This window comes from Octopus sinensis, linkage group LG7 (genome assembly GCF_006345805.1).
Source record: "Octopus sinensis linkage group LG7, ASM634580v1, whole genome shotgun sequence".
Taxonomy (NCBI): domain Eukaryota; kingdom Metazoa; phylum Mollusca; class Cephalopoda; order Octopoda; family Octopodidae; genus Octopus; species Octopus sinensis.
The window spans coordinates 32,437,023-32,450,826 of NC_043003.1; positions in this window are offsets into that span (position 1 = coordinate 32,437,023).

Genomic DNA, 13,804 nt, shown 5'->3' on the forward strand with positions numbered 1-13,804 from the left:
TTCTAAGGCGTGGCCCATTGTACTCGAGTTTGGCCTAAAGGCTTTATTTATTGTCTTCGTCTATCGTTTCAAATAACATTTGTCCCCTTTCGTACGTCCACTCTGTATTGTCTTGTTTGCTCGAGCCCTAATTCTACGCAAATTTTGCGGATGCTGCCCATATACGAAGTTCTCAGTTTTATCGTTAAAGGCACGAACATTAGTATTAGTATTTTAGGTCGATAACTAATGAAGAAGTAGGGTCCCTCTGTGTCTGTCCTACGTGTGCGTTTTGTAGTATTTAATGCACTTTTCATATATATATATATATATATATAAATAGTGAAAGCGGGTGGCTTAGTGGTTAGGGTATTCTCAGTGGTGCATTGTGTCCCTGAGCAAGACACTTAATTCCACGTTTCTCCAGACCAATCAGCTGGCAAAAATAAGTAGTACCTGTATTTCAAAGGGCCAGCCTTGTCACACACAGAGGATGTGAAGATTAGTTACCGTTCAGTTCTGCTCCTTATCGCTGAAGATTTGGGTATGATACGTGTGTCTGCCAAGTTTATGCCAAAACTGCTTTCAGTTGACCAAAATGGCACTTGAGTTTCAGTTGCACAAGTTCTCCTTGAATGTGTCGAGAACGATGAAAACTGTTTGAAAACAGCCATAACGGGTGATGAATCGTGGGTCGATGACAATGATCACGAAACAAATGCTCAGTCTTCGCAGTAGAAGACCCCAACCTCTCTGAGACCGAAGAAAGCACGTATGCGTCGAAGTAATGTGAAGACATTGTTGACTCTTTTCTTCGACTACAAGAGGATTGTTCATCATGAGTATGCTCCACCTGTGCAGGGAGTAAACAAGAAGTACTACCGTGACGTTTTGCGTAGTTTGCGGAATGCTATTAGTCCGAAAACCCCACAATTATATGCGTCCAGTGAGTGGCAATTGCACCATGACAACGCACCTGCTCATTCAGCGCAGCTTGTGCATGTAGTTTTTGGCTAAGCAGAGCATTCCCCCGGTCCGATAGCCACCGTATTCCCCAGATCTCACCCTTTGTGACTTTTTCACCTTTCCAAAAGTCAAGTGCAACGAGGCAGCTGCTGATTATCCCAGAAAATGAGCTCCAAGAATGCTTCCTTCAATGGAAACAGCGCTAGATTAAATGTCTGATTTCCAAAGTAGACTACTTTGAAAGAGATTAAATGCCAAATTGGCACGGTGTTGTAGTTTTGTTTTCATAGCACCAGTCCTGTTACTTATTGATTAGATCTCGTATATATATACATGTATGTATATGTATGAACTTGTAAAGTGTACTCTGTATGAACTTACTTCATATGTTGAGTGGAGTCGTAATATCGTAAATATGGCTCCTTTTCTATGCCATCAACTTTTATATTTGTTGATATAAAGTTCTGCAGATGATATGAGTCGAGCAAATATTTTTCTTCAAAATTATATGGAATCATATTCATCTGAAGTATGTTCTGTTTCAAAGATATTATTTATCTCGTATATATATAATTTTCAGGATCCAATAGAAATCAAAGTATGTTAATAACGAGAACACTAAGGTAAAGTCAAGTATAGCATACGCTTGTATCAACAGTGTGTAAAGATTGTCGCATACTTACTAACGTTTATACGGATTTGTCCTTCCAGTTGCGCACACATCCAAAGCTATAGATCAAATACACTCAACGCATACGTAAAATCAGACGAGAGTAAACTCCAGCATGCAGTCCACGGCACAAGGTAGGATCAAGATCCAACGCATGGAACGTTCCGAGTGTCGTGTAGTACAAATAATTATACATTTGTTGTTATTATATAGGTGTGGGGGCGTGTGGGTGTGTGAGTACGGGTGGATGGATGGATGAAGAGTGTGTGAGAGAGAGAGATGAACTACTTATACACACAGAGAGGACAAAACTGGTTGACATTTCATTTAAATACGAATACAGCAGCTGGAACTGTATTCGCATGCTGGCCTGTACAGCATTAAAAGCAAAAAGAAAAAGCTGAAATAAATCCAAACATTCTAAAGCCTCATTGCAAATTCATTATGAATGTAAATACATTGTTTTTAAACTACACATGTGTAAAATAAAGAGAGCGAAGAAGTCTTTTATCGGCTTTTTTTTTATATTTGATTAATCTTTGATTTGCATAAAATAGATATCGTTGAATTAATAAGATGACAAAAGTTCAATTTTTCAAATTAAGCTTTTCTCTATAGTCGCTTTATATAGTAAGTAGGTGACGTATACTACTAATATTTCACCGAATGGTTAAGACAGTCAGTAGGTCGTTGTGAGGAGCGGTTAACACGCGTTGATATAATCGGTAAAAAGGATCACTATCTCTATAGTCTTTTGCACATAAATAAACAATGTAAGAAGAATGTATATACATTCTTATTTAACCCAGACTAAGGCTCTGTATGCATGTACTTAACTCAGACTGAAGCTCTGTATTCATGCACACACATATTTAAGTATAGTTACATGCACATATATGTGTGCACGTATGAATGAATGTATTTAAGTACATTTGAATATATTACTCCATTACATGAAATATATGCGCTCATAATTCTTTGACAACTTCAACCATCAAATTTAACGATGGCCTAGGGATTACTAAAAATAAATCAAGGCAGACACAAAGAATGAAATTAGAAGAAAACGTGGTACCTAAATCTGCCATGATTCTTCCGTCTGTGATCTTTGAAGACAGTGAATGTCTCTTCAACCGTCACAGATATGTTACATTAATTGCAGGTAGGAAAACCGTATTTCACTTTGCAACCACAGTATGCCTATCACGTATGATTCTATCCTTGATTCTTCACTGTTGGCTCTGAATTCGGAAGAAAGTCTGTTGAGAAACGCTTTAAAAAAATGTTATACCTCTTCTGCCACAAAGATAGGTTTGCGGCTGTGGCTCAAAGAAGTTTCAGCTACTAGTAATCAACGAAGACCATGATTAACTACACAGTACTTCAACAAGAGACACAGTTACATTGATGGAGGTAAATATCTGCAGTTGGTTTCGCCCATACTACATCTTACGTACACCCCAAACTACAGAAGTCACGATATTTCCTTGTCAATTGTGTGTGGATGAACCTAACCACGACAGAATAGAAAAAGCATTTGTTCCTTAGCTGGATGTCTGTCACTTATGCACTACAAGGTGTTACTGGCTTGACAAAGATACTAGACTAACTGGTTCTTTTGCGAGTTGGAAAGGCCTGAGTATACATACGTTTCACTCTATTTTTCTCGCTCTGTATGCTCAGTGGTATGATAAAAGCAAAACACCTGAGCTTGTATGAAAATGCAGGATATCGCCAAAGCGGTTGATCTCCATATCTTACTGTGCAGAATTACTTTATGAGTGTCCAGTCCATAAATCACACTCCATATATATTTTCTGCATCACAGTTTTTACTCCATTCAAAGGGAATATTCTCACCTACATCCACTAACGTTGACGCTGTTAAATGAAGGTTATTTATTGTTTCTGTACTTCTTTGAAATGGAATGGAAACATGCCATTAAACATTCACACATATATATAACATGGATATGTACATGTTATTGAATGGCCGTTGAGCAATGTTCAGTTCATTTGCATTTTCACAAATGTTGTTTTTCAACCTGCATAGTATCCACAGTCACCGTCCTCACAAAGTAAGCTTCAACGGTCTGCCATTTTAATTGCCGATGCCCCGATCATGCAATACATTATACTTAGCTGTATCTTACTAACAGCGCTCTCAAGCTATCTGTTAATACATAATTTCATAGATACGCATATATTACACTTCAAAATTTGCGATTATGCACGTATGTATGTATGCATGTATGTATGTATGCATGTATGCATGTATGTATGTATGTATGTATCAGTCTATCTATCTATCAATTTATCTATATATCTACCTATCTATCTGTCTGTCTGGCAGTCTGTCTATCCCTCTACCTACCTACCTACATACATACATACATACCTATTTATGAATGAATGGAACAATGAATCAATGAATCTATCTGTCTATTATCTATCTGTCTATCTATCTATCTATCTATCTATCTATCTATCTATCTATCTCTCTCTCTCTCTCTCTATATATATATATATATATATATATATATATATATATATATATATATATCATCTATCTATCTATCTATCTATCTATCTATCTATCTATCTCTCTCTCTCTATATATATATATATCCATCTATCTATCTATCTCTCCCTTTCTCTCATCATGAATGCTCATACATAAATTATTCTATAAGTACACATGCACATACATACATACATGCATACATACATACATACATACAACATACATACATACATACATACATACATACATACATACATACATACAGGCATGCATGCAAGCATGCATTCAGACAGACTGGCAGATAGACAGACAAATGTATCTATCTTTAAACTCAAGAGCAAAGCACTTAATACATAACACGCAGCTGAAATATTTATATTGACGGTTTGGTAAATAGCTCGAAATAACTCGAAGTTTAAACAATGTAAAAGAAGGCCTGACTGACAAACAAAGATTTTAATGGAAATTTAACGGTGCCAGAGAGTTGAAGTCTCCAGCGTCCTTTGTAGCATATTGTAAAGAGTACCTTTTATTCTCGCAATATGAGAAACTACTGTAAGGCGGCAAGCCGGCAGAATCGTTAGCACTTCGAGCAAAATGCTTAGCGCCAGTTCACCCGTCTTTACGTTCTGAGTTTAAATTCCGCCGAGATCGACTTTGCTTTCATCATTTCGGGTTCTATAAAATAAGCTCCTGTTGTGTACTGGGGTCACTTACATCGAACTAACATCTCCGACTAAATTTCAGGCCTTGTGCCTATAGCAGAAAAGAATATGAGAAACTACTGTTTTGCCTTTCAAAGGAACTGTACGGATTAAAACAGCTTCTACATCAAACACATTATTGAGCAATTTAATTAGTTCTTACTGGATCTTGCAACGAAAATAAAGGGCACTCCTCTTATATATGGCATCGGATATGTCCACCTATCCATTTCAAAGGAGCTTGATAAGATTCAACAGACGATAGGTGAAACACACTGAATGTAGTCTAACAGTTGTTTATAGCACTGGGTTTTTCGCATGACGTACGCTGATAAATAGGGCGAGATATAGGGATACATAAAGACCGTGAGCTGGCAGAATCGCTAGCACGCAGGGAAAAACCCTTACCAACATTTCATCTGTCTGAGCTCAAATTCCGCGGAAGTTGACTTTGTCTTTCATCCTTGGGGTTGATAAAATAAGTAGCAGCTGAGTACTGGTATCAATGTAATCGACTTAGCACCACTCCCGAAATTACTTGTTTTGTACCAAAATTTGAAATCAATATATAGATACATGTGGAGGCGCAATGCCCCAGTGGATAGGGCAGCGGACTCGCGGTCGGAAGATCGCGGTTTCGATTCCCAGACCGGGCATTGTGCGTGTTTATTGAGCTAAAACACCTAAATCTCCACGAGGCTCTAGCAGGAGATGATGGCGATCCCTGTTATACTCTTTCACCTCAACTTTCTTTCACTCTCTCTTCCTGTTTCTTGATTATCGCTGCGATGGACTGGTGTCCCGTCCAGCTGCTGGGGGGGGGGGGACACATACGACACAGAAACCGGGAAAGCGGGCCCATGAGCTTCGCTAGGCTTGAAAAGGGCGCATAAATGAATAAATATAGATAGATACAGGCATACATGCAAGCATACATACATATATACAGATATGTGCGTGTGTGTGCGTATTATACACTGAAAATTAGCAGTCTTTAGATTTGGTGACTCTTTCGAAATATAGTGAGAATTTCCCTTCAGTCATCAGACATGCTTTTGTATATATATTTATACAGTGTAAAGCCAATGCATATTAAAGTTCAACAGAGAAAGAACTAAGCTCTACAAATAAGATATAAGTTAAATTCTTGCGATCTTTCGATATTGAAAGAAATGCATGTAAATGTGTTGGATGGAAATCATATTCGGAAAGAATGAAAAGTATAGAGAGAGAAGGAAAGGGAATAAGAGTCAGTGTACAAAAGCAAAAATGAGAATTATTGCGAAATTACAATATTACTTACACCTACACATCTATGTGTGTGTGCGTGCGTGTGTGTGTGTGTGCGTGCATGTGTGTGTGTATGTGTGTGTGTCTGAGAGAGATTGTGTGTGTGTGTGTTTGTGTTAGTCTGCGTGAGTATGTGTGACTATTATACAGTAACGATCAGTTGGACGGCAAACAATCAGTAAGGCGGCGATCTGGCAGAAACGTTAGCACGCCGGGCGAAATGTGTAGCAGTATTTCGTCTGCCGTTACGTTCTGAGTTCAAATTCCGCCGTGGTCGACTTTGCCTTTCATCCTTTCGGGGTCGAGTAAATAAGTACCAGTTACGCACTGGGGTCGATATAATCGACTTAATCCATTTGTCTGTCCTTGTTCGTCCCCTCTGTGTTTAGCCCCTTGTGGGTAGTAAAGAAATAGGTATTTCGTCGGCCGTTACGTTCTGAGTTCAAATTCCGACTTTGCCTTTCATCCTTTCGGGGTCGATAAATTAAGTACCTCTTGCGTACTGGGGTCGATCTAATCGACTATCCCCTTCCCCCAAAATGTCGGGCCTTGTGCCTAGAGTAGAAAAGTATTATACAATAACAATCAGTAGATTCATAACATAAATCTAAACATAAGTAAAAACAGTTTAGACAGACAGACAGACAGACGGATAGATAGATAGATAGATAGATAGATAGATAGATAGATAGATAGATAGATAGAAAGATAGATAGATAGATAGATAGATAGATAGATAGATAGATAGATAGATAGATAGATAGATAGATAGATAGATAGGCAGACAGATACAGAGATTCATAAATAAATATAAAGTTATAGAAAAGAGTCAGAGAAAGAGAACGAGAGAGAAGCAGGAAGAGGGAGCTGCTGATATATACAGACATACCAATGCACACTTGCAAGCACTCATACGATTATTTGCATGCACGAACACTGAAGCCCACACAGTTATGCTTCTTGTTTTAAACACGATTTGCTCAAAGAAAAAGGCGTAATAGAGAAATCTATGTATGTATGAAAGAATATCTGTATGAATGTATGCAAATATATATATATATATATATATATATGTATATTGATATATATATATATATATATATATATATTCACGCACTCATACATATACGTATATGTATATTTGTGTATGTACGTGTATATATGTGTATGTTCTGAGAAATAGTGAAATAGAAATACACCATGTGGGAAGAGACAAGAGATACAGACGGACATATAAGTAAATGTAAGAATGGAAAAAGAAATTTTTAAAAAACCATTGAAAATATAATGGAAAGAAGTCCAAAACACACCCGAACACGTGCCAAAAAAACAGAAAGAGATTAACACACAAAAAAAAAAGCACTATTTCCAAAAATTCATTGTTTCGAATGAAACTGAAAATAAAATATTTCTTCACTTGCTTTTATTATTTTTTTTCTTTTTGGCTTAGTGTTTGTATTATTATTATTTTTATTTTTATTTTTTTTTTTGCTTTTTAAATATATTTTTGTAAAGAATGCTTTCAAAAACTGTTCGCTTCTCATCCATTAGTCGCTGAACGTCTTATTTCGTTTAAGTCGGTACTGTTGCAGTTATTTCTGTAGCTGTGGTAGCGATTTGCTGTCGTGGTTATTGTTGTTATTGCGGTTGTTGTTTCAGTTATTTGTTATTATTATTATTATTATTATTATTATTATTATTATATTATTATTATTATTATTATTATTATTATTATTGTTCGTTTTGCTGTTGTTTTCGCTGTTGATATTGATGTTGTTGCTGCTGCTACTGCTGTTGCTATTGCTGCTGAGAGCACTGCATTTTTGTTGCAATTATTTTAGCTATTCTTTTTCGCATCAACGTGTTGTCGTTGCCGTCGTCGTCGTCATCATCATCATCATCATCATTGTCATCATCATCGTCATCGTCATTATCATCAACATTATCATCGTCGTCAACACTTCGTCGTCGTCGTAGTTATCCTCCTCATCATCATCATCGTCAATATTTCGTCGTCGTCGTAATCATCATCGTCGTCGGTGTAATCATCATCGTCGTTGTCGTCGTAATCATCATCGTCGTCGTCGTCATCATCATCACTATCTTCATCATCATCATCATCGTCGTCGTCGTCGTCGTCGTTGTCATCGTTATCACCATCGTCATCATCGTCATCATCATCATCATCATCATCATCAAGAACAACAACACTATCAGCATCATCACATGATAATAATCTCCCGCTTCTTCCAACTCCTTCTCACCTTCAATATCATCGTCATCAACAAATAACAACGACGACATTTTTTCATGAGCATCGACATCATGACAATCATCCTTATCATCGCGGGATGATAGTGAACAGGTGGAATATAACATGATGATGGTAATGACAAGAATGACGAAACGAAAGCATATGGCTCATTAGAGACGCCAAAGCCGTTGCAGGATTTTTTATCTTTTTTGTTTTGGAATTCAAACAATGCCACCACTGATCTTATCTATAGACTCCAGAATTAACGTGCGTCTACTTTGCCTCATTTCGTTCATTGAACCCTTGCCATGAATCAACGCTCTTTGGGAAGGTTTAAATCGATGATCTCGAATAGTTGTTTATACCTCGGGGGGGGGGGGGGGGGCTAAAAATTTGTTGGCTTTAAGGTTATCGTGAAAGGCCTGGATGGAGATTCAAACTTCCGATTTCTTTTACAGAGCTTAGGAGAGCTGACGGATCGGTACAATAAGCGTGTCCAATCTGAGAGGGGAATATGTTGAATAAAATCATGATTAAGTGACCTTTCTGTATTTTTACTTACCTGGAGCCAGGAACTTTTCAGCACACCCTCTTGTATTTCAGACCGGAACTGTTCACATTCATACGACGTTTATCAAATGGTTACACAGGTAAGAATACACACATACACAATACACACTTATCCTTATCCAAATATATGCATATATATATATATATATATATATATATATATATACACATACACACACACAGACACACACACACATACATATGTATATATATATATATATAAATATATATATTGCTGGTGAAGGCCGGTTTATAGGCCTGCCCTGGGTTTCTCGCCATAAAAATCCTTTATGGCAAGAAAACCAGGGTAACCATATAAACCGGCCATCTGCTTCGGGTTTATGGTTTTTAAAAGCCATATATCTGTGTGTGTGTGGGTGGGTGTATCTGCGCGTGTGAGAATATGTGTGTGTGTATGTATGTGTGTGTGTATGTATGTGTGTATGTGTGTGTGTAGGTATAGTTGTGTGGTAAGAAGTTTAATTCCCAACCACTTTCAGTTTCAGTCGTACTGCGTGGCACGTTCGGCAAGCGACTTCTACAATGGCCGGGCCAATGAAAGCCTTGTGAGGAGATTTTGTAGGCGGAAACTGAAAGAACGTCGTCGCGCGCACGCGCACACACACACATAAATAAATTACGATACGATTAAAGCTGGAAAACATCATAAAAAGATCACAAGAAACTGCTCGACGAACAGAAACATGAAACTCTGAGTAGCAGTTTTTGGGATATTTTTGTGGTATCTTCTGCAGCTTTAATAATAATAATAATATTAATAAAGCATATTTATGTGCATACATTGGAATATATATATATATATATATATATATATATATTGTATAATGGCTGACCGTTAGTAAGGAGAGACACACAAATAAGAAAGAAGAAGTGTGACGAAAGAACTCTGGCCGAAATAAGATTAAGATTAATGTAAAAAGTAAATAAAGCTTAAGCAAATTAACACCAAATATATAATGCGTGTGTTTTTATTGGCTAAACTGATAACATGACCATTCCTAAATACAACAACATCTGTTTCAACACACGATTCCACATCAAGAATCTTGCAAAACTTATATATAAACGTATATATATATATATATATATATATATATATATATATATATATACCCGTAAATATAAGAGAGTTAACGTTAAATAGGTCAACTCTAGTGGTAGAAATAGCTCCGTATTCTGGTATAGCCGCCGCCGATACCTCCACATAGAAACAGCACTACCCTCGACGTAAGGAAATTGAAATACAACTAAAAAATAGATTAATGTTGTACAATTATTTCTTTATCAATATAATACGCAAATTATACTCAAGCGACCTAGCACTTAACAAACCAGGGAGACGATACATATTTCTCCGTAAATATAAGAGGGTTAACGTTAAATCGTCGCCCGTGTAGGTCTGATAAATTGCATCAATGACAAATGTTGCTGATGATTTATAGATACATATGTGAGTATAATTTGCATATTATATTGATAAAGAAACAATTGTACAACATTAATCTATTTTTTAGTTGTATTTCAATTTCTTTACGTCGAGGGTAGTGCTGTTTCTATGTGGAGGTATCGTCGGCGGCTATACCAGAATACGGAGCTATTTCTAGCACTAGAGTTGACCTATTTAACGTTAACTCTCTTATATTTACGGATAACTATGTATCGTCTCCCTGGTTTGTTATGTGCTAGGTCGCTTGGTGTTAAACCAATGGTATTATTAAATTAATATCTAATTTTTCACCCGCATTTTTGAATATATATATATATATATAGTTAATCCAAACAAGAAAACACAAAAAAGAAACACAGCAACGCGAGGACGTGGAACAAATAAAGTATTATTGGACGCTCAGGAAAGAAGGGAAGGAGGGTTTAACGTTTCGAGCGGAGCTCTTCGTCGGAAACAAAGGAGAAGGAAAGATCCCGAGAAGGGAAGACAGAGGAAAAGAAATTGCTGGCGGTGCTCACGAGGTCACACACATATATATATATATATATATATATATAATATATATATATATATATATATATATATATATACATATATATTCACATACATATATATATATATAAAGAGAGAGAGAGAAGGATAGAGATTGACAGATAGACACACACACACTCATACGGATACAGAGATAGCAAGATAGATAGATAGATAGATAGTAGATTCACCTTACTAATAGTTACAAGTGAACTTCTATGATTTCCAGTTTATTTATCACACTTGTGTCTACGACAAAAACGGAAGGCGTTCATAGTTCCTTTCGTATTAGAAGTATTCTTGGTCCTAATATATATATAATATATATATATATATATATATACTCTATCTTCATAATAGTAACAAGAAATTATTAAGCAAATTCAACAGATTTTTAGTGACTTGATTTATGATATATTGACTCACAATTAAACATATGTAAGGCGGCGAGCTGGCAGAAACGTTAGCACGCCGGGCGATATGTTTAGCGGTAATTCGTCTGCTGTTACGTTCTGAGTTCAAATTCCGCCGAGGTCATCTTTGCCTTTCATCCCTTTCGGGGTCGATAAATTAAGTACCAGTTACGCACTGGGGTCGATGTAATCGATTTAATCCGCTTGTCTGTCCTTGTTTGTCCACTCTGTGTTTAGCCCCTTGTGGGTAGTAAAGAAACATGTATTTCATCTTTTTTTTACGGTCTAAGTTCAATTTCCCCTGAGGTTGACTCTGCCTTTCATCCTTTGGGGGGCGATAAACTAAGTACCAGTTGCATACTGGGATCGATCTAATCGACTGGCCCCCTCCCTCAAAATTTCGGGCGTTGTGCCTAGAGTAAAAAAGATTCTATAATTTCTTCAAGGAGGTGAAGATTATCAGTTATGCACTGGGGTCGATATAATCGACTTAATCCGTTTGTCTGTCCTTGTTCGTCCTCTCTGTGTTTAGCCCCTTGCAGGTAGTAAAGGAATAGGTATTTTTTCTGTCTGTATGTTCTGAGTTCAAATTCCACCGAGTTCGACTTTGCCTTTCATCTTTCTGGGGTCGATTAATTAAGTACCAGTTACGCACTGGGGTCGATGCAATCGACTTAATCCCTTTGTCTGTCTTGTTTAGCCCCTTGTGGGAAATAAGAAGCTTTAGCACGCAGGGTGAAATGCTTGGCGGTATTTCGTCTTTTTTTATGGTCTGAGTTCAAATTCCGCTGAGGTCGACTCTGCCTTTCATCCTTTGGTTGTCGAAAAATACAGTACTAGTTGCCTACTGGAATCGATCTAATCGACTGGTCCTCTCAACTCTAGTCTTCAGGCTCTCCGATGGCGTTGAATGTTTACCATTACATCAAGTTGCTTCTGATTAAAAAAGAAGTCATAACATGTAAAATTTTGCCCGAACGCATTGTGTATTCATATTTATGTGTGTGGTGGGGAGTGCATATGCGGTATAATTGTTGTAATATGATAATGAAAATCGAGCAACAGTGCCAAAAAGAGATAAGACAAAAGTAAGAACGATATGAAATTAATATAATCACGATAAAAGAATAAATATCTTGGATGATGGTGGTTCCAATCAACATGCGCAATAAAAGTCAATCGTATACATGCACCGATGAAATTTGTGAAAAGTCATTAAGAATTAAAAACAAAAATTCATTATGAGTGTTCGAAGAAATATGATTAAAGGCAAAATTATTGATAATACATTAACTAATGTGTATGGTTCACAGGACTTAATTTGATGTCTAAGAAACGAAATAAGAATTGAATTCATAAACAATAAGTTAATGAAAGTTGTTGTATCTCAGCAAGAGTTCACAAAAGATTGCAGACAATAAGTAACAGAATCAAATTTCGGACAGGAGTCCGTGTTTGTATAAAGCACAAAATATATTCATATTAAAGTCTGTATGTGGTGATTGTGAGAATCGGAATTTTGGTTCAAGGGTTTTTATCTGTGTTGGTAGAAATTGAGCTCTATAGTGATGCATTAATATCCTGATCGATGCTCAGGAATATATACGGAAATGTTGGGTCATGTATGTATGTTTTCAAATTTAGTACGACAGTGCGTTGAGAGATTCAGAAGAAAACAAACGAAAATAGCGGCTATAATCGAGCAAGAATTTGATTTAACTATGAGTGTTAGGAATAATAAGAGAATAGTTGAGAAATACTTACACCAATCCGCTACACAAACACACACACACACACACACGGTTAATGAGATATAATCTTTTAGACACACAAGTGTATGTATATGTGTGTGCGTGTGTGTTTTGTGTGCGTGTCTGTGTGTCTGAGTACAGCTGGAATAATCTATAGTTCATATTCAATTGTGTGGTTCATAACAAGTGTACATATATATCTTTATGGCGGTCTTAAAATATTCTAAAAGAAATAATCTGTGATTTAAAGATGTGTATTCAGATGAATCTATTGAATATTCTGGGCAGCAACTGGACTTCACCTGTAGCTTCTCCATTACTTTTACAAGTGTGGCTGTCTTTTTTTCTTTTAGTGTTGTGATTTGTCTGCTACTGATATTGCTTTTGTTCATCTCAAGTTAACTACGTTCGAGCAAAGCTAGGAAGAAATGTGTTCCAGATGTTCGCATCACATTATGCCTGTCATGGACTACATATATTTCATATTGGTTTTGTTAGATTAAGAAAAACAGCAGCCAGGAAAGTTTCAGGACCTATAATGATTGATAGAAATAAAGAAACAGACTGTGTACATAACGCCAATTCACATGATATAAGAGTGCACTCAACCAAAAGCATCCATCATCCAGAAACAGGTAATAAACCGGATGACAGGTGAAGTGGATCATACAAAAACAAGATTAGT